This window comes from Microtus oregoni, unplaced genomic scaffold (assembly GCF_018167655.1).
Source record: "Microtus oregoni isolate MIOR12 unplaced genomic scaffold, Mior012 000096F_ref0000112, whole genome shotgun sequence".
Lineage (NCBI taxonomy): Eukaryota > Metazoa > Chordata > Mammalia > Rodentia > Cricetidae > Microtus > Microtus oregoni.
In genome coordinates this window covers 3,852,728-3,878,853 of record NW_024544709.1, presented here as the reverse complement: position 1 = coordinate 3,878,853, position 26,126 = coordinate 3,852,728, and the positions used below count along the sequence as shown (strand labels likewise).

The 26,126-nt window shown below is 38.6% G+C and overlaps 1 protein-coding gene across 1 annotated transcript in view; it reads right to left on the bottom strand.

The window, feature by feature from the left end:
• Positions 1-10,706, bottom strand: part of LOC121442815 (rho GTPase-activating protein 7-like) — a 99,139-nt gene extending 88,433 nt beyond the window's left edge. Inside the window, exon 1 of the mRNA XM_041644462.1 lies at positions 10,572-10,706. The gene's annotated coding sequence lies outside the window, so the exon portion shown is untranslated. The remainder of the gene's footprint in view (positions 1-10,571) is intronic.
• Between the last annotated feature and the right edge of the window lie 15,420 nt (positions 10,707-26,126).

The window sequence follows — 26,126 nt, the reverse complement described above, 5'->3', positions numbered from 1 at the left end:
AAATGCAAATATTATATTCTTTCTTTCCGGTGGAACCTTATAATCTTATGGAATATACTCATATAAACAAGGAGAGTCGCATCATTGATGGATATGACTATTATGAAACCTTCACATCTGTCGGGAGCATCATTCCCTTGCTGCCCCTTCCTCCCATCTCTTCTTTAAAGGAAGTGATGCGCTAGATAAATCCTCACAGAACGAAATCTTCCTTGGTTCATTTTCTGCCTCTACAACAGCTAAGGTAAGCTTGGTAGAATTTCCTACTTGATGAAAGAAATCTTTCTTCTGCTCCTAGAGACTTACTATTCTGGGATACCCTATGGTAAAGACAATAGATGCAGTGACAAGTGCTAGAAAATTATTTGAACTTTAAAATTCATTGAAAATTATTTTAATCTCAAGAATCACAGAAAAGTGACAATTTCTCAGGAAAACTTCATAAAATTTAGAAGGGATCTTTTCTTCAAAGAAAAATATGAGCAAAGTACATCATATGTATATGTGAATGGTTCAGAATAAAGTCCATTATTCTGTATGCTATTTTTAAGATTTCTCTTTTTTAAATTTTTAAGTGTGTGTGTGTGTGTGCGCACACACGTGCGTTTGACCACCAGTGCCCACAGAAGTCATAAGAGTTAGATCCCACCAGAGCTAAAGGTAATTCTGAGCCACCTGATGTGGATGCTGAGAATCAAAGTAGGAAACTCGGAGAGAGATCTATACCTACTTTTTAACTACTGAACAACACCCGCTTCTCTTTAGGTCCTAACTTAATCAGACAACCTCCCAGGAGTAATGATGATGTTTTTAGAGCAAAGAGAATCATGGATTGTACAGCAGAACAAAAGAATAAAAATTGAATATATTGAGAAGCATCACTGCAAGATTTTAGAACATAGGCTACATAAAGAAAATGCCCTTAATGCTTTTAGAGAAGTAGATTATATTTGAGGAATTCTGAGTGAAGATGGTGCTAGATTTCTCAGAATCAACACTGGAAATAAGATGGCAAACAAAGATTCCTTTAAAATTTTGGGTAGGAATTTGTTTCTGCTTTAAAATATATTTTTAGAACTGACTAGAGAGACAGACAGACAAGGCAACAAGAAAGCCAAGAATTCAGTGTAAATGTCTGCATAACAGAATTTTTATGATGGAAATTCACCTAGTGTGTTTTTGTACAAGATGTGTCTAAGAGAAACATCTTCAAAAGAAAATGCAAATGTGTACACTGAGACGTGCTGTACAACGATGAGACACAATTTGGGTGGGAAATAATTGATAGCAAGGATTACAGAGAACATTGGAGGAATCAGTTATCTACTCTAGCAGAAACAGTTTTATCAGAAAGGAAATATAATCTGTATAATGCTTACATAGTGGGAATAGCACAAAAAAATCAATACTGACTCAAAAACTAAATAAAGTGGGAAATAACCATCTTTAAAGCATGGAGTTTTGTGAGGGGTGATGTTAGAGATTTTGAGGAAATTGAGGGAAGTCTTTATTTTCTGTAGTAAATACTAAGAGATACTTTCTAACATGGAAAAATGCATTATGTTATAAATTTTTATTACTGTTTAGAAATGTGTATGCAAATATCAGAAAAGATAAACAATATAAACTTAGAATATGATTTTATTTACTTGATATAGAAAAAGATCTGTGATTGCAGAAGCTTTCTAAAATGTATACATGTACAAATATAAAAAGAGTATAAGTGGTACTACCTATGATGGGAGAGGGGATGGAAAATATCCTTACTAGATAACACAGCATAACAAATAAAAAGCTCAGTGGTAGGAATGTTATCTTTTTTTGGATTTGTTGGCTGGTGGGATCTCATAGATCTCCAGATATTACAATTATTGCTATTGCTTTTGGTTACCCTCCAGATTTTGAAGGTAAGACTACATTAACTAGTTAGTTCTATGGAAAACCACCATATAACTGGAATCATAGGACATGAAGAAGTCAAGCTCTTTTTGATATGGAGCCTTCATTCCTTTTGTCTAGCTTTGATAGTGCTAAAAGGAGTTATATGTTTGACTACAAAAGAAAACTCATCAGCAGTCTTACCCGACTGTGAGCTATATTAGTACTGTCCTGGCAAGACATGCAACAGTGGCTTGAATGTCATGGGAGCAACCAACCACTTTCTGATTGGATTTCAGTCCTACTCTGCAAGATGAAACCCACACCTTGCTGTGCTCCTGGGGCCAAGAACCTGTGCCTCAGTAGATCATGGGCCTAGGGGAGAACCTAATTCTATTATTCTACAAAATGGGCATAGTATTCAACTGATGACTTATCACTATTCTAAAAGACTCTCAGCACTAATCAGAGAAGTATTTTTTTTTAACACTAGATTCTCATTAAGACAGCAAATACCAATTGGTCTTGCTTCATAGAACAAAAGACTGAAGACCAGGGAGTGTTCGGCCCCAAAGGGGACACCTATATCATATTCTTTCCTGACAAGTCTCAAAGGTCATCAGAGAAGGAGAGATTGAATGACTGCAAGAACTGGAAGTGGTAGACAACTAAACGGAAGCAGTGTTTTCCAGACACAACAGGGAAGCTGTCCATATGAATCTGTAGCAGCTATGACAGCCTGCACACCTGTGCGTGCTCAAGCCAGACAGGACTGCAGAATGGAGGGTGAGCTGACACGGTAGTCACCTTTGTCAGCAGTCGGTCTGCAAATTAGAGACGCAAGTAGACAACTGTGCAGACCCAGACAAAATTGCACATTAGATCAGGCCTCCAGGTGCACACTCATTAATATTAAAGTTGTCTTCGTCACAGAGAACTAGAGTGGAGAATGGAGATTTATTTTCTTGAAAAAAGTATCAAAGTAGGAATTATCCAGACTGTGATTTTTGTCACATCTCCCCGCTGAGAACATGAAGCGAAATGCCTTTTAGGAGCAAACTGAAAGAATTTAGGCAAAGCGCTTACGTTCAGAGAAAACTAATAGCAGACATGATTTTTTTAATCCTTCGTGTGAGTGCACAAGCAACAAAAGTAACAACTTTCGAAGCAGAATTTCTAGGAGTCTTACAAGGTAGCGAGCTTCCAGTAAAGGAATTAGTGTTTTCTTTCTAGACAGACACATTACTGAATCCAAAGTTAGGGAAAGGCAGAGCTGGGTTGTAGAAGAGATGACATTTCAATACAGAGTGAAAACCATGATGTTGTGAGGATGTCCTGACTTTAGCAGCAGTTTAACATCCTGATCTCTCACAGAACCATTTTCTATGCATTTTCACATAATTCTTATTTTAAAATTTCTTTAATCGGAATAGAATTACATCGATTTCCCCTCCTTTTTCTTCCTTCTAACTCCTTTCTCAACTCTTTCCCATGTCTCACTGACTCTCAAGTTGAAAGCCTCATTCATTTGATTATATTTCTTACATATGTATGCATACACAAATATATAAATATGGCCTGCTGAGTCTATATCTCTTGTTTGCGCACACATAATCTTAAGCCCGATCAATCAGCATTGGACAAGCTATAAGGAGATTCATGCCCTGGAGAGTTTAACTCTCCATTCCCACTGTCATATGATCACAGAATTCCTCAATGGGACACAGAGTAAGAGCAACAGATCATGTAGCGCCTAGGCCCACACACAGATCTACACCATAGCTCCTGCATCTGTGGCTCAGGAAACAATACTGAAGAGGGACTGGAAAGATCGGAAGACTCAGAACACCAGGAAGTCTGCTGTGAAATGAGCTCTCCTATAAATGGTGGCAGAAACAAGATTGGAACAATGGTAAGATCACTGGATATGAAACCAAGAAGGGGGAAAATGTCATGGGGTCACACCCATGACAAAGAACTGCAGGCAACTACTGTCCCATACCTTAACACAGAGGGTGTTCATCATGCCTCACTCACCATTACTGAGAAACAAACATTTGCTAAGACTATTGATAAATTTCTCCATAAAGCTAAAAATACTATATATGAAATGACTTTCGTGTCCCCATGTCTGGAGTTCTTCAAAAACATAGCTTTACTAAGTTATAAAATAAGCCACCTATGATAGGAGATTAAATAGCCCATCACCGTTTCCAAGAGATGCATCATCATAGCTGTTAATTTGGGGTTTCGGAAGGAAAATGAAGCAGCCCTGCAATGGTAACTTATTTCATGCATGCCTTGGTGCTTCTCCTAGTTTTGGGAAGCCCTTTTGCATCCTTTGCTCTCAAAATAGACTTGCTCCAGGAACTACGGAAATTTCAAAATTAACCCTTTCAATCTACTAGAAGTCCACACATCGGAAAAGAACAGGGTTTTGCGAAATGGCAAGCTATTATTTTTGAAATGGCCTGTGTTTACCTTCAGGCTCCCGGACAGGGTCTAATTTCCTTGCAGGGAGGAGTTGAGACCTGGCAACCTTTGCCTCAAACCCACTTTAGAGCTCAGGGTGGCCAGTTTTGCGGACTCTCCTAACATTTTTTGTAAGCATCGCACACGTAATTTGAGGAAATCTCAGAACATTTCGTGTTATTTTCCATGCTATCATGAAGACAGTTCTGGGAGCCCATAGCTTCCAAGAGATCTCAGAATTAATAGCCACGAGGGACAGTATGCTTCATGGAAGCAGTACTTCATGGACACCTGCATTTTGGCAGCGTTCCCATGCGTTTTTATTCCTATGTAAATATTTAGAAGCACACTGTGCCTTAGCTGAGTTTTGAAAATGAACTTATTAATGGATGGTAACTTTACACAGGTCCTCTTTTCTAGAACAGTGGTTTTCAACCTGTGGGTTAAGGGGTTGCATATAAGATATCCTGCATATCAGATATTTTACATTATAATTCATAACAGTAACACAATTACAGCTATGAAATAGCAATGAAATAATTTTATGGTTGGGGGGATCACCACAGCATGATGGACTGTATTAAATGGTCGCAGTGTTAGGAAGGTTGAAGACCTTTTATCGATGTCTTTTCTCTGAAATTTTTTCAATCTTTGTAACAGGGAAGAACTCAGAGTTAATCTTCTTGATGGAAATTTGCCCCTCCCCCCTTGACTTGTATACAGGAGTGACACATGGCTTTGCCTCTTTATAAAAAAAAGATATTTCTGTCCAACAAGGGACATGGGCTATAATGCTTTATCATCATCATAGTGCTATGTGGCTTTGTTTCAAGTGGCCACTTTTATTTTTAGCTTGGTTATCATTTCTAGGAACTCTCTTGCAGTAGAAATAGCCAGCACTCCATGTAAATAAGAGACACTGTGCACACAACACCATTGGCACAGGTGCTTAGATAGCCAGGTGACAGCAGGAAACCCAAACTTCAGCTGTTCATTAGGCACACCCTTCACTGAAAACAAGAAGAAATTCATGGTGATTAATCCCCTCCTGTCAGCTCAGTATCTTGTCAGGTGCCAGTACTTTTGTCTATTATGTGTAATATGTATAATTTCATTTTAGTTTTATCTGTCTATGAATACACACTTGAGCGAATTTTTTGCCAATGGATGGTTTTCTACATATTGAAGAAATAGTACAGTCATTAGGAACTTTTGGTGATAAGGATTATAGTAATTATAAAAAAAAGGTTCAATTTGTCAGACACATAAAACGGACAAGGTACTCCACTTCCTGTGTTATTTTTGTAATAATACAAACACCCTATCTAAATTTGTCATTGCTCAATTTTATAAAGAGAAACACTGAGAGATCTAAGCATCTAGCTAAATGTTAAATAGCATTTCGGTAGGTAGATCTCTCTCTCTCTCTCTCTCTCTCTCTCTCTCTCTCTCTGTGTGTGTGTGTGTGTGTGTGTGTACACATATGTCTAGACAAGGCATCTGTTAAAGCATATTTTCCCCCTGGAGATTTCAGTTGTTTCCTAAAACATTTGAATCTTATTAATGAGAAACAACAAATTAATATAACATGATTTAAAAAGAATAAACAGAGCACTCAATCAAAGGCACACTTCAGGCACTCACTAGATGCAGAATGATGCTGACAGAGGGGAGAGGAGGATTCCTGCCGCTGCAGAACCATAGCTGGCTATGAAGTGGAATTACTCATGTCCAGCTCATGTTTCTTCAGTATGGATGTTTTAGATCAACATGTGAATCTTGGTGATTCAAATCAAGGAGCATTGAGTAGCAGAGCTGGGATCAGAGTCATTGTTCTGAATTCTTTCTGATTCTGCCAGTATCCTGCCCTGTGTAGACTGGAGAAGCCACTAGCTCCCCTCATGCTGGCCTCATATACGCTTTCATTTCAAACTATTTCTGGAAGCTTGTGCTTCTTCTTCTTAATGAATTGTAATGTCATTTCATAAGAGTGTTGTTAACCTCTGGCCTCAGCTTCTGATGGCTTCTGCCAACCACTTATTTTTTTCTTCCCTTTTAACTAGTATTACCCTGTCATTTCAGGTTGCCCAGGGAATAGAGTACAAGTCCACCTCTCACACACTAACATGCTGCAACCCTGTTTTTTCCTTCTTTATCCCTTGTTCCCAATTCACTCCCCAATTTACGGATAAACAGGTATCGGCAATTCTTAATGTGCTAGAGGTACTTTTAGTTGCTGAGAATAAATCAAACTGTTTCAACTTGCTCTCTCATCTTCGTCCTTGTTGCCACTTTCATTAATAATTCCTGTTTCTCCTCGATTTACCTGGATTGCGTTGCTAAAACACTTTGAGATACTATAGAATAGTTTGTAATATTCTATGTCCTTTCTAATTGCGCATTCTCATCTAATGGGAAAGTTCTTGTAATAATTTCTGTATTGTTTTATAGTTAAAATTATGCCCTTGCATTTGCTTCCCTACCAATTCTTTTCAAGGTCATGTCTATAAGTACCTTATAATCTATTGAATGAGCCCAATTTCCTTCAAGCCAGATTTCAATGTCTATAGTTTTCCTACATTTTGTAAAATTCTTTGAAAACTAAGTCCCTGTACCTCTCAAAACTCCTAGACTGATAGCGGTTTAATGCCAGAGAAGATCTATAATAGTACATTCTGTAACACCTCAAAACTGACCAAGAGGGATATTTCTTTGTCGGCTTGTTTAGCGTAAAAATTTTGCTTCAAGGAACTAATCCCACGTATAGCTGCTGATACTCTGTTTTATTCTTGTTTAGCTTTCACTCATAATCATAAACTTAACTCTACAATCCAGCTAGACGTGGAGGGGAATGAGGAAAATATGGAACCCGAACAACTTTAGTGTGAACTGAAATTATAGGTATTGTGAGCAGATGGGCTGTGGAGGCGGCACTCTCTTGAGCTACAGAAGGCAAGGTCTGATGGGTAAAGATGCCTGCAAGCCAAAAGAATTAGAGTTGTCCACAGTCAGAAAAGGTGATCTTTATGCTAAAAACAAAATCCTATGAGTCAACCATGGGCTATTTATTACCCAAAACTTCCTATATTAAAATAATTGTAAAGAGTTTTCTCAACACATTTTTTTCACTTTCCCAGAAGAAATCAATAAAAAGCAGAAGACATCTTATTAATGACCCATTTCAGACCAATTTTCACTCCATGAATCCACTTATCAGTAAGTAAGTTAAGCGTAGCCGAGGACCTGGGAGGAAGGTGCATGGTATGGAAAGGTTTGCAAAGGCTAAGGAAGACTTCTTTCTATAAATAAGAGTGTCCTTCAGAACACAGAGAGAAGCAATGTTCTCTCTTTGTTAGACTCTGGGGATGCTGCAGTAATGTTCCCAGGTTATTATCATGCACAGGGATGGCCATGGCAGAGAGTTTTGTAGCATTGTAGGTGTTAATATCAGGAAAACCCCAGCCCCAAAAGCAAAACAGCCCCATGACACATTTTCTAAGGCAGTGGTTCTCTGCCTGTGGGTCACAACACTTTTGCGGCTTCGAACCGCCTTTTCACAAGGATTGCATATCAGATATCAGGTATACCACATCTTTTTATTGAACATGAATATTTAACATATTTGCATTATGATTATGACAGTAGTGGAAGTACATCTATGAAGTAGCAACGGAATAGTTTGACGGTAGGAGGGTCAGCACAAATTGAGGAACTGTATTAAAGGATCGCAGCATTAAGAAGGTTCAGAACCATGAAGGAAAGGACATGCATTAGAAACAGAAGATTTTAGGGCAAAGCTTTTCTGAGAAAGCACACTGCGGCAGCACATATACGTTGTCAGGAAGGATGATGCGTGATGCAGAGGAACCAGCCAACACGCTCACTTGGTGCTGCATTGCCCAGCCCTCATACAGTGGAAAAGGGCTGTATAGTATATGACTAGAGCAGTGGTTCTCATCATGTGTGTCACCACCCCTCTGGGTCACATATTAGATATTTACATTCCAACGTCTAATAGTAGCAAAATGCCAGTTGTGAAGTGGCAACAAAAATAGCTTCATGGTTGGCGATTACCACAGCATTCAGAAGTGTAATAAAGGGTTGCAGCATTGGGAAGGCTGAGGATACTGTACTAAAGGATTTGGTTGAAGCCTCGGAGTACATGTAGGGAAGAAAGGTTGAAAACAAACTCTAGGATACACATTTACGTTTTCTGATGGACATATAGACTATTGGCACTCAGAATTGGAAACAGGCCATGGCAATATTTAACTGAGATGGTAGAAAGATTCATGAGAGTCCTGAGACGATTATAAGGGAGGAAGGGCTGTAAAATTACTTCTGATAGTCAGTGGTGGGGATAAACTTTTTATCACGCTCTTTGAATGTAAGAATATAAAACGAGCAAGTTCCTCATCAAGACATTTTCTTGAAAGAAACACTGGTCTCAAATGAGCATCATCAGAGCATATGATTGACTTGTTTAGCCTAAGACTAAGGTTTAACAAAGTAGTCGTAAAGCAAGTGACTACTTTAAAGTCTGAGATGAAAGCATAATGAACCCTTTTAAGAAATCTTAGCCATTGAGAAAGTGGTATTAATTAACGAATTTGTTCTTTTATTTAAAGAATCTCAATTTCCTTTCTGAAAAAGGGGCCTCTGATTTAATGGACAAGATCATGCTTTACTGTGCACAGTTACTATTTGAGAGCAAAGGATGTGGTGTAAAGACCATAATACATGAGGCAGGAGATTGCAGTTCCCCTCCTGGCATCTACTAGCCTGTAGTGGAACTTTGCACAGGACATTTCTGAATATTATTCTTCAGCTTTCTTGTTGGCAATTTCTGACAACATCAGAGACAGTGATTTAATGCCCTTTCTTTCCCTGTCATTCTACTCTGTTACTTTATTACATAATTTACATACGCCATAATTCATTTCTTCTTGTTGGTGCCAGGAATTGAACCCAGGGTAAACCACTGTTCTACCACGGATCTATACTCCTAAAGCCACAGAATTTCACTTTCCACTTTTTAAAATGTTGTTTTTCTCATATTTTAAAAGCCTTAATAAAGCTTAAACTGTTAGTGACAACATCAAAGCATAAACAGAGATCATCCTAGCCTAGAAATGAAAAAAATTAGAGCTAACAATGATTAGAACAATTATTGGTTTCTTATGATCCAACTGTCAAAAATGTGACCCATCTTTCACTTGGTACATTTTGTGTTTGCTTCAGAGATTTGGAGATAGGCATGGATGTTTGTTATCTTCACATGCTGATGTTTCGTACACGCTTTAAAAATAATTTCCTTCCAAATATTCAGAAATATAGCCTCATATTTATTATTATAACTCTAAGTCATTCCAATCCTTGTTACATTTATTTATTTACTCGTAGTTCCCACATTGAACCATTAAGACAGTTTAGAAGATTGAAGTGAGGGGATAATGATTTCAGGATGACATGACGGATGGATGTATGGTCAGTAACGCATCCACATGACTGACAAGAGCACATCGCCATTCAGATGGCTTTACTTACACAGAGAGTACTCATACAACAGAAGATCCGAGCAGTGAATTCAAGTTTGATGTAAACAAAACCCAATTTTGACACTTAAATTCCAAAACTGAAGCTAAATATGCAAAGACGTAAATAACGTGTAAACTTGCATGCCTTTCCTTCTCTTAAAAAACAATCTAAGGTGTACGTTAGTAATTGGACAAGCAATTGAAACTAATTGGGAGCAATAATTAAAGAATTTGATCTTCACAGTGATCAAGAAGATGCAGAATATTCTTTGGAGGTGCATTATTAAGAAAACAAAGTACTGTCACGTTACATACTCTTTCTGTTGGGAAAACAGAGAGGAGGGCGTATTCCCTAAAGTTTCACACTTTGGTGTGAGATGACTCATTGCTCAAGCTATGCTACTTATCGGCAGCGCAGAATATTGTATCTGGGTTGGTCACTAAGTGAAGAATAAAAAGAAATCAAAATAAAACCTTTCTATATGGGGAAAGAGACTCAAACCGTGTGGAGCATATTTTAGAAATGACATTTTGCTAAAAGGATTTGACTCGCAGCTTTCTCCTGACTAAACATTTTCCCCTTTTCCCCTTCTGCTTCCAGAGTTCTCTGAAAGCAGTCCACAGCTGGCTGAAGATGCCAGGATTTCCCTCTCTGCCTCCTCGATGACAGTCTCAGCCTCTTACCTGGACCAGGAGTTACGGTGCCGCCAAGGTACGACGCTGTTGCAGCCAGGGTAGGAGAGGAGTCCGTCCCGTTAACGTCCCCAGAATCTAAATTCACATTTCGTGGCTGAGGTCACAGCTCTATTCTGAGCAGTTCTCCTTACGCAGTGTGTGATTCTAACAAAAACACCCTCTGCAGCTGGAGCGAGCCTCAGCTCAAGCCGGATCCTGTCAAGGCGTTCCTGGTGACTTCTGTCTTCTAAATGCAGACTGATGTTTTGCGAGAGGGGCCTCCACCACCAGGCCCAGATTGCCTGCAAAGTATTTCCTGCCTCTGAGAAGTTTGCATGTGAGAAAGTCTGCACGAAGCTGAGGGGAGGGGCAGAGCAGAGCTGCCTGGGCGTTGAAGCTCTGATTTTACACAGAGCTAAAGAGAGTTTGTCAAAGCTCTTGAGATGATTAGCTAGCGTCAGAAAGTCCTAGCGTCCTTCCTATCCCACTGGGCTCATGGAAAACAAGGAAGAAAGGAAACGCAGCTCTCCCATCCACAGCCTTTCCACTGTGTTAAATGGGGATCAGAACCCTTCTGTTAATTCTCATTTCAAACGTTTTTTTTTTTTTTCTTTAAGACAGATGTATTGGGAGCTTTTTAATACCGTACTTCTTCTGAAGTTTAGAACCTTTAAAAATTACTTAAATTTTACATCTTGGCCTTGAGAAAAATCTGTAAGTAGAGGGTAGAGCGTTTTCTTCTCCTCTTCCATCCCCAGAAATCTTCGCAGAACACAGTGGTTTGTGTTTCAGCACATGGAACCTTACCTACCGTCAGGATCCTCCAGCTACAGACAGCCACGGCTGGGAAGGCAGGAGGCAGTCTCCATCTTGATCATGTTAGAGAGCCTGGCTGACATTAAACACTTGCGGTGCTTCCTCCTGCATGGCCGAGCCCCTCAATCACATCCCCGAAGTGGCTAGCGGGGTGTGCATCCTTCCCCAGACACACAGTTTGTGAACTCTCATCTGTTTATCTTTTCTGCTTTTGTGCCTCCACTGAATGACTTCCTCCTCGCTGCTCCACGCTGGGAGCTTGGGCTACCATTTGGTTTTGATTAAAACCAGACAGCCCAACTCTGGAGAATTTAGGGAATAAGCTAATGGAAACTGCAAGTATGGCTTTAATTAGTGCATCAATTAATAATAGATGTTAGCTCGTCTTATAATAAGATGTCACAAGCGCAGATCTCAAATCATTTCTGGAAAGAATTTAGACCGGGTTTCTTCCTTTTATGATCCAGAATTCTCCCTTAGGGAAGTGCAAGGGAGGAAAGGACTGTGGCCTTGGGACGTGTAAGTTGTGGCCAGGCCAGTGGGACAGTTTCCTTGTTTACATCAGAGGAACAGGAAATAGCATCTCTCCATTTATCTTGTTCAGTTGAAATTGCTCCCTAATCTTTCCCTTTCACGTTAGTTACATTCAAAGGGTCCATTCTATACCTCTTGGTGACTTAACCAGTTTTTTTTTCCCCCACTGATTAGTGATTAGATGAATCCAATTATTAAGTCTATGGGAGAGTTGTAGATTTTTAGCTTGTCAGTCATGGGATATGGGAGACTAATTCCAATATCCAAGTAAGAAGTAAGTATAACATCACATAATGAGATGCAAGAAATATTAAGCCAGAATGTCCCAACATCTTTCCTGCTCTCTGAAATTTAAGTGAGTTTTCACTGTTCACCTGTATTCTCGGGTGGTCTTAAGTTTTACAAATTCATGGAGCTCCTCCAATATCATAACGGCCATCTTCTATTTCTCTCTGAAAACACTATGGAGGTGATAATTCGATGAAGTATGATGCCATAGTCACTGCGTCTTTCTTTCTAGGATAACTGAAATATCTCAAAAATAATGGAAAACGTGATTTGGAGAAGAGTTGAACAAGAAAGACTTGAGCCATGCACAAACTGGAAAACAAGGCACGTTCTAATATAAATAAACTGGCAAGACTCGCTATGGTGGCAAAGGTCTGGAATCCTAACGCGTGGGAGACAAATCAGGAGTTCAAGGTCAGCTTGTTCTACATAGAAAGGCCATGCCAACAGGAAAGAAAGGTGCTCAGTCACTGAAGGGCTTACCACAATGAGTGATCTCGGAACCTGAGGGTAATATCTGGAACTTACCTAAAAATATTTGAGTATGGAGACATACTCATGTAACTTCAGTATAGGTGAGGCAGAGACAGCGGAATTCCTGCAGCTCACTGGCTAGCCCTACTCAGTGAGTTCAAGTCCCACCAGAGAGTTTGATTACAAAAAACAAAAAACAAAAAAAACAAAAAAAACCTGGAAATAGACCAATGACACAAAGATTTTCTTAGAACATGCACACACATAAACACACACTTTCATGCACCCACACACACCTGCATAATACATACACACACACACACCTGCATACACACACACCCACACACAAAATAAAGCTAAAAGGATAAGATGAACCCACCCTAGATATTTATTCCCTACCCAAAATGTTGCCAGAGAGACTTAAAATTGTACATGAGAAGTATGCTAGTTAAAAAATTTGGATTGTTCTGATTATTTAAATTAAATCCTCAATTGTGCACAGACAGAAGTCCACTCATATATTCTCCTGCCACTCCTCCCTGGTTTTTCTAGTACTAAGGATTGAATTGAGCCCCTTCCACTAGACATGAGCTATATCCCAGTCAGTCCGTCATTCATTCATTATTTAAATCCTTCCACTGTCTCTGCTCTTCCCAATAGTCTTTGTCCTTTTATTTTGTATATAAAGTACTAGGAAATCATTTTCTTTTAGGCATGCAATGGAAAGTGGCCAAGCCTACACTGCAGCCTGGTTCCTCTCTGTCCTGTGCTTTTCTTTATCGGCATGAACTGTCCCCCCTCGATGTCCACTAATCATTGTGTGAACCTGGGAAGACTTCTTAAATGTTCTGTGTTTCAGCTCTCCCTTAAAAAGAGCCAGATTCTACGCAACTCACCAATTGGAGAACAGGATATAGATTACGTGTGCCTGTGTCTATGTGCTTGTATTTGCTTCTTGAAGGAAAGTCGCAGAGCAGATTGGAGTGCGAATGGACAGGACGGCTTTCTTCTCCTGACTCTGTCCCCACTATGCTATGCGTCGGTTGCTCAGGGCCTCAAGAACACCCCATCTGTGCTTCTTAGCCAGCCTCCTCATGAATTCCATCATCTCAGGGATGCCATCACCTGGGTTCTCTCTGTTTCTGTGAACATGAGCATACCACTCATCCCAGCTCAAATGCATCCGTGGGACGCCCTTAACACTCTCCTCCGTAAGTTTCTACTTAACACCAACTTCTCTTAAAAAAAAAAAATCACTCTCATTATCTCTGTATTAGAAGCATTACTTGCCAGGTATTTCATCATATGCATTTTTCATCTTTAGTTGCCAGACTCTAAACAAATCCCAGAACTTATGTTCTCATGAAGACATTAACAAACATGTGTATGAAGACAATGAGCTAACTTCCTCAGTACTCCGTACTGTGTAACGCTTGTGGAAGAGGTTCGAAACATCTGTTCCCCCTTCTGTTTACAAATCTACACACTTTGCTCTCCTGAAGGTTTGCTCAGTTTTCTCTACTAGATCAGTTGTAAGACCAGGCACAAGGGCTACGAGAAAACAGACTATCAGGACCTTATCTGGCTCCACAGCTAACCACCATGGTTATGAAGGGTCAGTGCTGTCAGCTTAACAGAACCTAGAGTCACCTGGGACTTGGACCTCTGGGCATGCCTGTGGGGTGTTATCTTATTATGATTAATGGGGGAAGACTCATCACAGTTGAGGGTAGAACATCTTCTGAGAAAGCAATTATGGACTGTATAAGGAGGGAGAGTGAGCTGAGCACCAAGAATCCTGAGCACAGTGCTCTCTGTTTCTTGACAGCTATGCAATGGGACCAGCTGCCTCATCTTCTTTCTTGTCTTCCCTGTCATGATGCAATAGCTCAGTATCTTGAATGGTGCACCAAAACAAACCCTTCCTTCTTACAGTGGCTTTTCCAGGGTTTGTCTGTCTATCTATCTATCTATCTATCTATCTATCTATCTATCTATCATCACAGACCCTTTGGCCTATACAAGACTTACTTTGAGCCTCAGTAACTATCAATTTTAGAAGTCAAGGAATTTGGACACTGTAAGATGTTTAGGCTTAAAGCTGACAGGTAAAATTACCTTTACTATTTAAATTATTCATTTTGATCATTATATCTATCTTTTGGATTTTTTAAAAGAATCTCTGTCTCTCAAACATCAAGCTGCATATGTACATATGGAACAATTCTATTGTAATGAGTGTGAGCTCTTTACAAAGACAAGAAAAGCAAGATTTAAAGACATTTTCAAACTCTTCATGTAGGCCATAAACTGGAAGTCCTTTAGGACTTTTCTAAGTAGATTTACCAAATTTTGTTTCTGTTGAAACTCTCTGAGAACTGTTGCGTGCTCTTCATATACAAGCCAGCATGTCACGTGACACACCTTTTCAATTTTAGGCATCCTACTAGACATGTCATCATGTAGCTCTCTCCTTTCAGTTTTAATTTGCATTTCTTAATGATCAATGCTGGATTTTTAAATTTATTTTCGTGGCCAGCTTCTTTGTTGCATATTTGTGCATCTTTGATGAAAGTGCCTGCTTGAAACTTTTGCCTATTTTTATATTTGTTGCTTATTTGTGCGCCTTTGATTAAAGTGCCTGTTCAAAACGTTTGCCTATTTTTAAAATTTGGACAGCCACTTCCCTAATTACTTTGTAAGGAGCCTGTAAATACTCTCCAATCAGGGGCTACATCAGATTGCAGACTGGCAGATATTGTCCCAATATAGTTGTCTGTTTTCCTTCACACTCTCCCTCTTCCTTTCTCTGTCATGCTCTCCTTTGTCCATTTTCCTTCACAAATTGCCTTTTTAATTCTTCTTCACTCTTTCTCTTGGAAGTAGGATTTTCACTTGTAATTTTAATAACGAACATGTTACTTATGTATGGCCTCTGCTGTCACAGCAAAGAAATCTGCTTAATTCAAGCTAATAACAATTTCTTGTATATTTCATGCTAGAAATTTTATATTTTTGGGTTTTATGCTTAGGTTTCATGAAAAATGAAAGGTTTTCTTACTTTTGTATGGGATTATGAACCAAAGTTCTGGTCTACAAGAGCTAGTTCCAGGACAGGCTCCAAAACCACAGAGAAACCCTGTCTCAAAAAACAAAACAAAACAAAAATATATGGGTATCTAATTGCTCCTAACTCCCCCAACACTCCTGTTCATAGAATTGTCTTTGCAACTTTGGCAATAACCAAGTCACCAGCTTTATAGAATTCTATTTCTTGACCTTTCCTTCTCTTCAGTTGATCTCCTTGTCCAGCTTTTATGAAACACCAGGATGTGTCAATCATTATAGCTTTGTAGTTAGTTTCAAAATGACTGCTTCAAGTATTGCAGCTCTGATTTTTCTTCTTCAAAATTATTTTGGGTGATCCTGGGTGGTTGCATTTCTGTAGGAAATCTAAAATGAGCTTATTCACCTCTATAAAAATAGCCTGTAGTAATTTGGTTGAAATTGTCATTTAGATCAATTGACAGCTGACTGACATCAGTGATATTAAATCTTATGTTCCATGAGTGCAATGTATTTGATTTTATTTATATTTTATTTTGCACAATACTTGTGCCTTTCATGTAAACCTTATATATTTTGTCATGTTTTTCTCTTAGTACATTGCACGTCAAGTGTGAGTATAAGTGGTTAGGGGTGTTCACGTTTCTAATTTTTTACAGATACCACATAGAAATACAATTCAGTTTTGAATATTGATTAACACTCTGTAAAACTCACTAACCTCAATAACCACTGAACATCTTGGTGATGAGCTCTTTGATTGTCGTGAGCTCTGTAGCACTGAAGTTATTCTGAAAACACTGAAGTTCTCCAAAGATTGTTTTATTCCCATCACATGAGTTCAAAAATCGTCCTAGCTTGTACGTGAAAAGCCTTCTCTATGGGTTCTAGTTAGGACAATATGAGAACGAAAGGAGATCAAGAGGATAAAAATCAGAAAAGAAGAAGTCAAACTCTCACTCTTTGCTGATGATATGATAGTTTACATAGGGACCCCAAAATTTCTACCAAGGAACTTCTACAACTCATAAATGCCTTCAGTAATGTAGCAGAATACAAGACTAACTTAAAAAAAACAGTATCCCTCCTTTACACAGATGATAAATGAACTGAGAAAGAAATCAGAGAAACATCACCCTTCACAATAGCCACAAATAACATAAAATATCTTGGAGTCATTCTAACTAACAAATGGAAGACCTGTATGACCAAAACTTTTAACCTTTGAAGAAAGACATTAAAAAAGATACCAGAAAATAGAAAGATCTCCCATGATTTTGGGCATGTAGAATTAACATAATAAAAATGGCAATCTTACCAAAAAGCAATCTACAAATTCAATTCAATACCCATCAAAATCCCAGCAAAATTCTTCACAGACCTTGAAAGAACAATACTCAACTTCATATGGAAAAACAAAAAACCCAGGATAGTTAAAATGATCCTGTACAATAAAGGAACTTCTGGAGGCATCACAATCACTGACTTCAAACTTTACTACAGAGCTAAAGTACTGAAAACAGCATGTTATTGGCATAAAAACAGACAGGAGGTCCAAAGAAATCACATTGAAGATCCAGATATCAATCCACACACCTATGAACACCTAATTTTTGACAAAGATGCAAAAAATATGAAATGGAAAAAAGAAACCATATTCAACAAATGGTGCTGTCATAACTGGATATCAACATGTAGAAGCATGAAAATAGACCCATATCTATCACCACACACAAATCTCAAGTTCAAATGGATCAAATACCTCAATATAATACCAATCATACTGAACCTTATAGAAAAGAAAAATATATAGATCAATAAAAATAATTTTGAAAAGCCTTCTCTACTTGATAGAAGCCAATGAAGAGCATGATAGAATTCAACAAGGCAATGGTTAAAGCCAGAGAATTCTCATGATTCATCAAGAAACAGAATCAAGAGAATCAGAAGAAACATCTGTCTTTAAACAGAGTTGGTTAAATGGACTTATTACCTGCATGCTATTGTATTTAGGCTCTGGTTAGAAAAAAAGTCAATTAAATTAATAGTTTCAAGTGCTTATGAGCAAGATGTGGTGTTGTGAGGGTTTCTAAGGAGAGTTGTTACAACTGTCTTATAAGCTGGTTTCTTTATAAATATTTAGACATTCATGGCATTTGAATTTGCTTTACTTTCCATTTTAGGTAAAGATCATTTTAAGATTTCTTTTAGAATCCTTATTGCCATAAGTCATAAACTTAACATCTGCTTTGAGGGAAATAGCATCTCAGATGATCCAAACCACATTTAGCCACTGCCTTTGTATTTCCCTCACACACTATTCGACCTCTAATCAAACTTAACTTATGCCCAGGGATACTGCAGGGAGAATTGCCACCAGTGCATTCCAAAGCAGATTCTGAGGTCTTGTATTAAGAAGGGAGAGATTACTTCCTGCACGGTAGAAGGAAATGCATCAAGAAGAAGAAGCACTTGTCCTGCAAAAAGGTGACTTTCCTGATTCCGGGAAACAAAGTGGAAGCAGCATCCAGGAATCCACTTTTCCTGCATTGTGAATACTTATTATCATCATATGAAGGAGAAGGTTCACATCATTCTGGCAGCAAACTCAAATCCCAATCCTTGTCATCATATTCAAACAGGATATAGTTAAGAGCAGAAGGTCAGTGGGGATGGACTGCTGTCAGTAAATCACACTTTAACGTCAGATTTAATAGGTCCTTTGCTGTCTGTCTTTAGGCAGGCAGGATCAGTTGTTTTGATTAGTGTGAGCTATGGAGGAGGAGAATTGGAGTAGCTAGAGTATGGGGCTCATCTGCCCAGCCGCATGCTGAGCAGCTGTGATGATATCCTGAGGCTCATAAGACAAGCAAGTCATTATTGCATCTGAGGGATCAAAGGAAAAAGGAAAGACAGAAATACTGCACAGTCTTATTGTTGCTGACTGGTATACACCTTTTCCCCCCATGTCACATCTCCCAGTCATCTACGGTATTTGTCTACCAAACTTCTAGTGTCCAGAGACCATCTATTAATACACCAGTTTTTAAGAGGCAATAGAGTTATGAGATAATGCAGAAAGAAATTTACTGCTGAATTGAAGACATTCTTGAAATGCAAACCACAAAGGAAATACCAAGCCGCTTCTCTAAAGGATGGGGGAAATTTGAAGCACAAGAAATTCCATTTCTGGTTTTTGACTTCATTCTCCGAAGACGCTTCTGTGATTCTTGGCTCTGGCTGTGTGTATGCGTGTGCATATGTGTAAGAGCTTATGTGGGTGGGTCTTTCCAGCTACACGTAGAAGACAGTTGAGCCAGACCACATGCCTATGAGTCAAAACTTCAGCCTGCATCTGTCTTAGGCTGTGAAGCTCTGGGTGTGACCTAACAGAACCTGGCAGGTTGTCTCAAGAGTTCTTTCAACACTTGAACCAGAATGCAGTAAATCAGATGACATGTTGTTCCAGATTTTTATTAGTACTCATATTTTAATAAAAAAGGAGGAGTGTGTTCTATGAACATTTTTTAAAATACAAGAAAAATCTAGCTACAGATCCAAACTATTAAATTCACAGAATGCATAGCTTACTTGATATTAAAAAACTTTATATAAAATATTTGGGCATTTGCTATGGAATAAACTGTGTCCCCTCTGAACTTCATATGTTGAAGCTGTCGATTACCACGTGATACAGTTTTTAGATGGTGTTCTTGAGAGGTAACTAGGTTAAAATGGAGTTGTAAATGTACCCCATGATGGTACTTGTGTCCTCATAAGAAAGGGAAGATACTGCCTCACCCAGGACTCTCCTCTGCTATGTAATGACAGTGAAAAGGTGGGTAGATTCTTTGCCATTCACAGATAGTTCTGCACAGAGTTTCTAGTCTTGACATTTGTGAGCAATAAATGTCTTGTCATGCAATTCCCAATGCATCATTCTGTTGGAGCTGTCTCAGCAAACGAGTCACAAAGTCTGGTGTCAGCCATGCAATGCTTGGTAGCAGTAGGAAGAATGTTAGAGATAACAATGGTGGAGTTTGATTGATTATATCTGCTTTATTACTACCCAGAGGAAGGTCAACTGAGCTAGGATTAAACTTTTATCCTTCATTGTAATGTTAATGAGGCAGGTGATGAAAACAGGAGACATGCTCAAGTCAGGGATCTCCAATTAAGATAATTCAAAACATTCTGCACCTATAAGCTTATCATATATTACAAATGCCAAACAACTGGTGCTTATTGCTTCCAACTTTTAAAACAGGTCCTATTAATGTTACCTTCAAACATGGTAAGTGACCTGTCTCGGCACTCAGCTGGTGAGGTGTGAAACTTCCTCCCTCAGGACCTATGAAAGTTTCCTGGTCTCAGAACACAAGCTCGACCCTCTCAGCTGACATTTTTCTTGAGACTCTTAAATCTGTGTCTTGATTTATTTGGTTTAACTAGAACTTGAAAAGGCTTCTTTACAATCCATAGAAGCCTTCCTCACCTTGTGCCTCTTCCCAGGGTCGTAGGCACTGAGCTACTTTGCTTACTGGATAGAAAAAGAATTTTAAAAAAAGAATGGGAAAGGGGAGTGATGGGGAAGGTGACTTTAAAGATGACCAATGTCTAGGGCTACTCTTTATCTATTTCTTTCCATTTAAATTTGCACTCAATTTAAGTTCTAGAATGAGAAAACCAATATGAGCCTACATGGGTCTATAATTTCTCATATTTAGTTATTCAGTGACCCTTTCTCTGAGGACTATATAGAATGACCGCTTAAACCTGTCAGCAGTCCAGCAGGAAGGATCTACTATGTGTTCCTTGAATGGACAAGGGAAGAGAGGCTGGAATGCTCAGCTGACTTGTCCATATTTGCCCCCGGGGATGGTGCGTGGGAACCATCAGAGCATAGTAGACTCCTGAACGCCCATTCTCCATGGCTTGCTGTTGTATTCCTTGCTGATTTTCTACATTGCCAGGCCTCCTCCCAACCATTCTAAATGATTGCACTCAAACTTTCCACAATTTTTTTAGAGCTACTTCAGACCTCCAATATAAACCGCAAGGCGCAAAAGTGAACAGAAGAAAACAACTATATTTAATGGCTGGTTATTGATGAGCTCCACGAAAGTCCTTTCTGACATGTGTTTGGTCTAATAAAAGTTTTGGAAATAAATGGTAGAATAAGTGTTAGGTAAAGTTGGAGTCTTCAGCAGTACTTGAAATGCCAAGTGCCTTTAATAAATCCTTCTATTAGACTACTAATTTGTATGAAGAGAAAAATAAAAGCACCGCAAAGCATCATGGTTGAAGGCAAAGACTGACACCTGAGCTGTGTGTATTGTGTGTGTATAATTATAATCTTATTTATGGGTCTGTTCGCACACACATACACACAAACACATTCATATGTGCACAGAGAGAAACAGAGCGGGATTTAAAGAATCACTAGAAATCACAAAGAAATATTAGAGTCTTGGTGATGGTGTGCTTTGTAATTTCTAAATTTTTCATAGTAAGAACATTTCATAATGAAAGAATGGAGTTTATTTGAAGTTTCATTATTGGCTAAAGGAGTTTAGATATCTGATACAAATATCAAAGATTATTACATTAAATTGAATGATTTTTGATAAATTTATATATCAAACATATGATATATTTGAAGTGTTTTATAAATACTTAATGGTAAATTTATCATTGATATGGTGGTGTGAATGAGAACGGCCCCCATAGGCTCATCTATTTGCATGCCTAGGCTCCGGAGACTAGAAGTGTTGAAAAAGATTAACAGGTGTGGCCTTTTTAGAGAAAGTGTGGCAATGTTGGAAGAACTGTATCACTGGAGGCTGGCTTTCATGTTTCAAAACTTCCACATTAGATCCACTATCTTTCTCTTTCTCTTTCCTCCTTCTTGGCCTCTATTTCTGTCTCTTTTTCTTTGTCTCTCTACGTGTATGTCCCTCTCCCTATCTCTCTCTGTATCTCTGTGTGTGTCTCTTTCTCTTTCTGCCTGCTGCCTGAGAATCAGGACGTAAAGTTCTCTAATACTCCTCTATACCATGACCACTGACCTTCTGCCATGTCTCCCTACCATGATGATAAGCGACCAAGCCTCCAAAACTGTAAGCAAGACCCAATTAAATGCTTTCCTTCTTAAGAGCTGCTTTGGGCATGATGTCTTTTCACAGCAACAGAACTCCAAGATAATTGGTATTTTTGATACTATTTTTGTGATTAATACACTTTTTGACTACTTGGAATTTTATCCAATTCTTTGTGGGTCTAATGCCTCCAGATATTTTGCTTGTTGATAGAAGTACAGAATCATATTGCTTTCAGTAAGAATTTTTTGGACTATGACTACATCCCTACCAATACTCTATCTTGTTCACAAGTGTGATACTGGCATTCAGGTTTATAGTCTACAAACTATAGTTTATATAGTCTTGTTTTGGAGGAAAGAGACTTATTTTAGCAGCAGTGACATCAGCAACAGCGAATAGTAAACAGCATCTTCCTACTTTCACACCCATGATTCCAGGAGGAGGAAGCCATAGAACGTGATATATCTATGAGGAGTACATCTGATTTACATCAAAGAAGACTGGAAAGTGTGATTTTATTCAGTGAGAAAATGGGTTCCGTCCAGAGCTAGACAAGGCTAGACGTGATCATAAGGTTGTAAGCATGGAGCTAGGTCACAGAATTCAAAACCTAGTTTGAATGAGCTCATAATAAAGGGCAAAAGATGTGTGTCTTATTGATGAGAGACTGTTTATCACTGTAAATATGGTGGAACTCCAGATATGGGACCCTAAAAATGAGGCACACTAAAGTCTCATGAAATAGACAACTTTATTCAGAGCACCAGACAGTTTCTAGACTGAGGGTCAAGAAGAATCACATGAGTAAAAACATACAATCAAAGAATAAGCAATGTGGAGGGCAAGCCGCACACCACGAAAACCTGTTTCTTCATAGCAGCATAAAAACAAAAAATAATAGCCAGTTATAATGGATAACCTGAAGTAAACTTAATATTCGATACACTTGGAAGGAGCAGAAAAACATATTCCAAGAGCAATCCACGTTTTTTAAGAAACTGAGGTCACAAGATTTTTGTCTTGTTTTCTTGGAGTTTTCTGACAAGCACTCAGAATTCCTCTCCCAAAACTCTATTCTTGGACTGTGTTCCAACAAAAGGAGAATGAACATCTAAATAACAGACTTCTTTGTATTTGGCATTTAATTGGCACATCTCCCTGTTATGCCGAAAGTCCAGCAATTGCTATCTTGTCTTCTTTCACAAGGTCAGAGTTGAGCCCATGTAACATGGTTTTATTTCTACTCTACCATGGAACTCCTGGTTTCAAAATCATGGTCAAATTGTGTACAGTGACCAGGTCCCATTGGTGAGTTTTGGAGGTGAGGTGTTACACATCCAAGAGATAAGGAAATATAACATTTTGTAGAGGTTCTTTAGTCCTCTCCCTTAAAGTCCTTTGCAACTGTGAAGTACTATACCATCTGCACTTCAGAAATTATCTCAGAACTCTCAAAATGCCGCTGCAATGTTTCTGTGTTTTTGAAAAACATGTCATTATTGCATATTGTTGGAGATGAGGGAATTTTATGGAAAATCCTCCAAATTATTAACATCTTTCTTGTAAAGAAGCCAACATAGTACAAGAAGAGTCCATGAAAGCCGGGAATGATGCCATTAATCAGATGACATATGTCTACATCTTTATGCTTCTATTTTAAACACATTAAAGGGGGAAAAATCTCTGCAAATTTTCAAAAAGTAAGAACAGAAACGCATGCTAGACAAGTTCTCATCTATTTTTAGACTAAGGAAATGATTCAAGAAAGTTAAAAACGCTATCTTTCCATTAACAGATAAATAAGCACTTCTTTCTCTTTTTATGTGTGTATGTATATGATGGGTATACATATATGTGTTTTCCTGTGTGTGAGAGCATGTGTGGGTGGGGTGCACAAGGGATGCGTGTGGAGGTGAGAGGCTGACCTCCGTAATCTTTCTTGATAGAATGACTCTTCCACTTTGTTCATGGAGGCACGATCTCTCAGATCCATAGCTTACTATTAGATACATAATCTCCCTTGCCTCTGCCTTTGATAAGGCTGGAATTGTGATACTCACTCAGCTTTTCCTGGGTTCTGGTTATCCAAGCTCCAGTACCCAAGTTTGTACGGTAAGTCCTTTAACTGCAGAGTTACGCCAGTCAGAGTATTCTTTCTTGTACCTGTACTTGGTAGTTGTACTTTATACTTGTATTTTAGAGTACTGTTTTTGACTGTGTTTTGTGCTTGTGTTTGTTTCTGTGCTTTGTAGCTGTTTGGTGACTGTGTCTTTTGGTTGTGTTTTGTGACTCTTTCGTGGTTGTATTTTGTAGTTGTTTCTGTACCTGCATTTTGTAGTCTTGATGTATTTATGCTTTCCATACCATCGTTAAGAGACTGAAACTCTGTAATGCATTTTGTTTTTGTAAGATTGAATCAGTTTTGTGCCTCATTGTATAGGACTATGAGTGGCTACACGGAATCTCACTGATTGATAGTATGTTCTCCTCTGGAGCACAATAAAACTCTGAAAACTATACAATGGAATGCTGAATATCCCACACTATTCTTCTCATCAAAACTAGCACAGTTGCTTTGTGAAGTGAGTCATTTTAAAGCAATGGGATGAAGTGTTAATGTTGAAGCTCATCTTGGTTATGAGACTGAGACAGAGTAAGCACTGGGTGATGGTGTCCACTGACAGTGATGAAGGTAATAACAAGAGTAGTAACAGAAGGGGTAGGCACAGCTGACACACACTGCTAACTATGTTCTGTACCCTTGGGTAAGCATATTGAAGCATTTATTTTATTTAGACCTCAGTAATCCATGACACAATAATAAAAATACTACTAGCTTATCACTAGCAGCTGAAAAATGCAGGGTTATTACACTTAAACCTTTATAAGCCCTCTGATGATGTAGGTCCTCTCGAATGCCGGAATGTGTGAGCAGAGACGCTATGGGATTTACCCAAATATTGATGCTGTTTTGTCACTACAGTTAAGGAAGGACATTTGCTGATGGAGGTCTCTCAGGAACCTATAGAACACCAAGTTTATAAACATTTATGCAACTAGGAAATACATAACTGGGATAGGCAAATCACTGACACTAGCACTGAGTATAAAATATAAACATTTTAATACTTCTGGGCCTGTAGATCGGGTGAGCACATACTGGTTGAGTGTGTACGATGCTTATTGGTAAATGTGAGCAAATTCTGTCCTCATTTCAGTAATTCTCTTGAAACACAGTGGCAGGATGGGGATAAGTAATCTCATACTCAGACCCAGAAATATACATACAATACTAACATTCACTGAGTGGGTTGGCTTTCTATTGATATGGCAAAAAATACCTGAAACAATTAACTCCTAAAGAGGGAGATTTTATTTGGAGTCATGGATTCAGAGATTGTAGTCTATGGTCACTTGATCATGTTGCTGTAAAATCATAGTCACACAGTGTGTTATGGTGGGAGCACATGGCAGAAAAGGCTGCTCACCTTGGAGCATCCAGGAATCAAAGACAGCGGGAGATGCTTCTTTTCAGGTCATGGCTACAATGACCTAGCTTTATGCCACCGGGATTCCACCTTCTGAAATTTCTACCAACTACCAATAGTGCCACTGGCTGGTGAGCAAACCTTTTGGTTAAGTGCCTTTGGGGAACATTGTAAATGGAATGTATAGACTGTGTATTTTACTGAAAGACTTTTGGGTGATCTAGAAAACAGGCATATCTCCATCTTCCTTCATTGACTCCAACCCTCTGTAGTTGCCATAGTGCACAGGAGTAAGCAGCGCTTGGCCAAATTCCCTTTCCTCTGTGCTCCAGTTATGTAATAACAATGTTATCAACTATATCCTTTTGCCCATAAATGATCAGTCATCTCATAACATTTTCCTCCATTTTATGATTCCTTCTCACAAAAATGTATATTTTATTTTCTCTGTGTAGTCATTTACATTTGTTTGAATTTCATAAGTAAGGCTTTGCCCTTTAAATCTTGGCAAACTATTATTATTCTGAATAATATTCTGAATAATTTCACCAATGTATATTGCATAAGTAGATTTCAGCTAGATTATGGCAACCTTTTAATCTTTTTTTGTTCAATAGACCTGCAAATTGTGTTTTAGCGAGAGCTCAGATGATAACAGAGATTTGAGAACAGGTTCATAGGCCTCATTCTAATCCCCCACTTTGAGCTGAATGATGCCTGTGCCTAGCATTTCCCCATGTTTTCATTTTGAGCCCATACGTTGCTTTAGATGTAATATTAGTTCAATATACCCATGA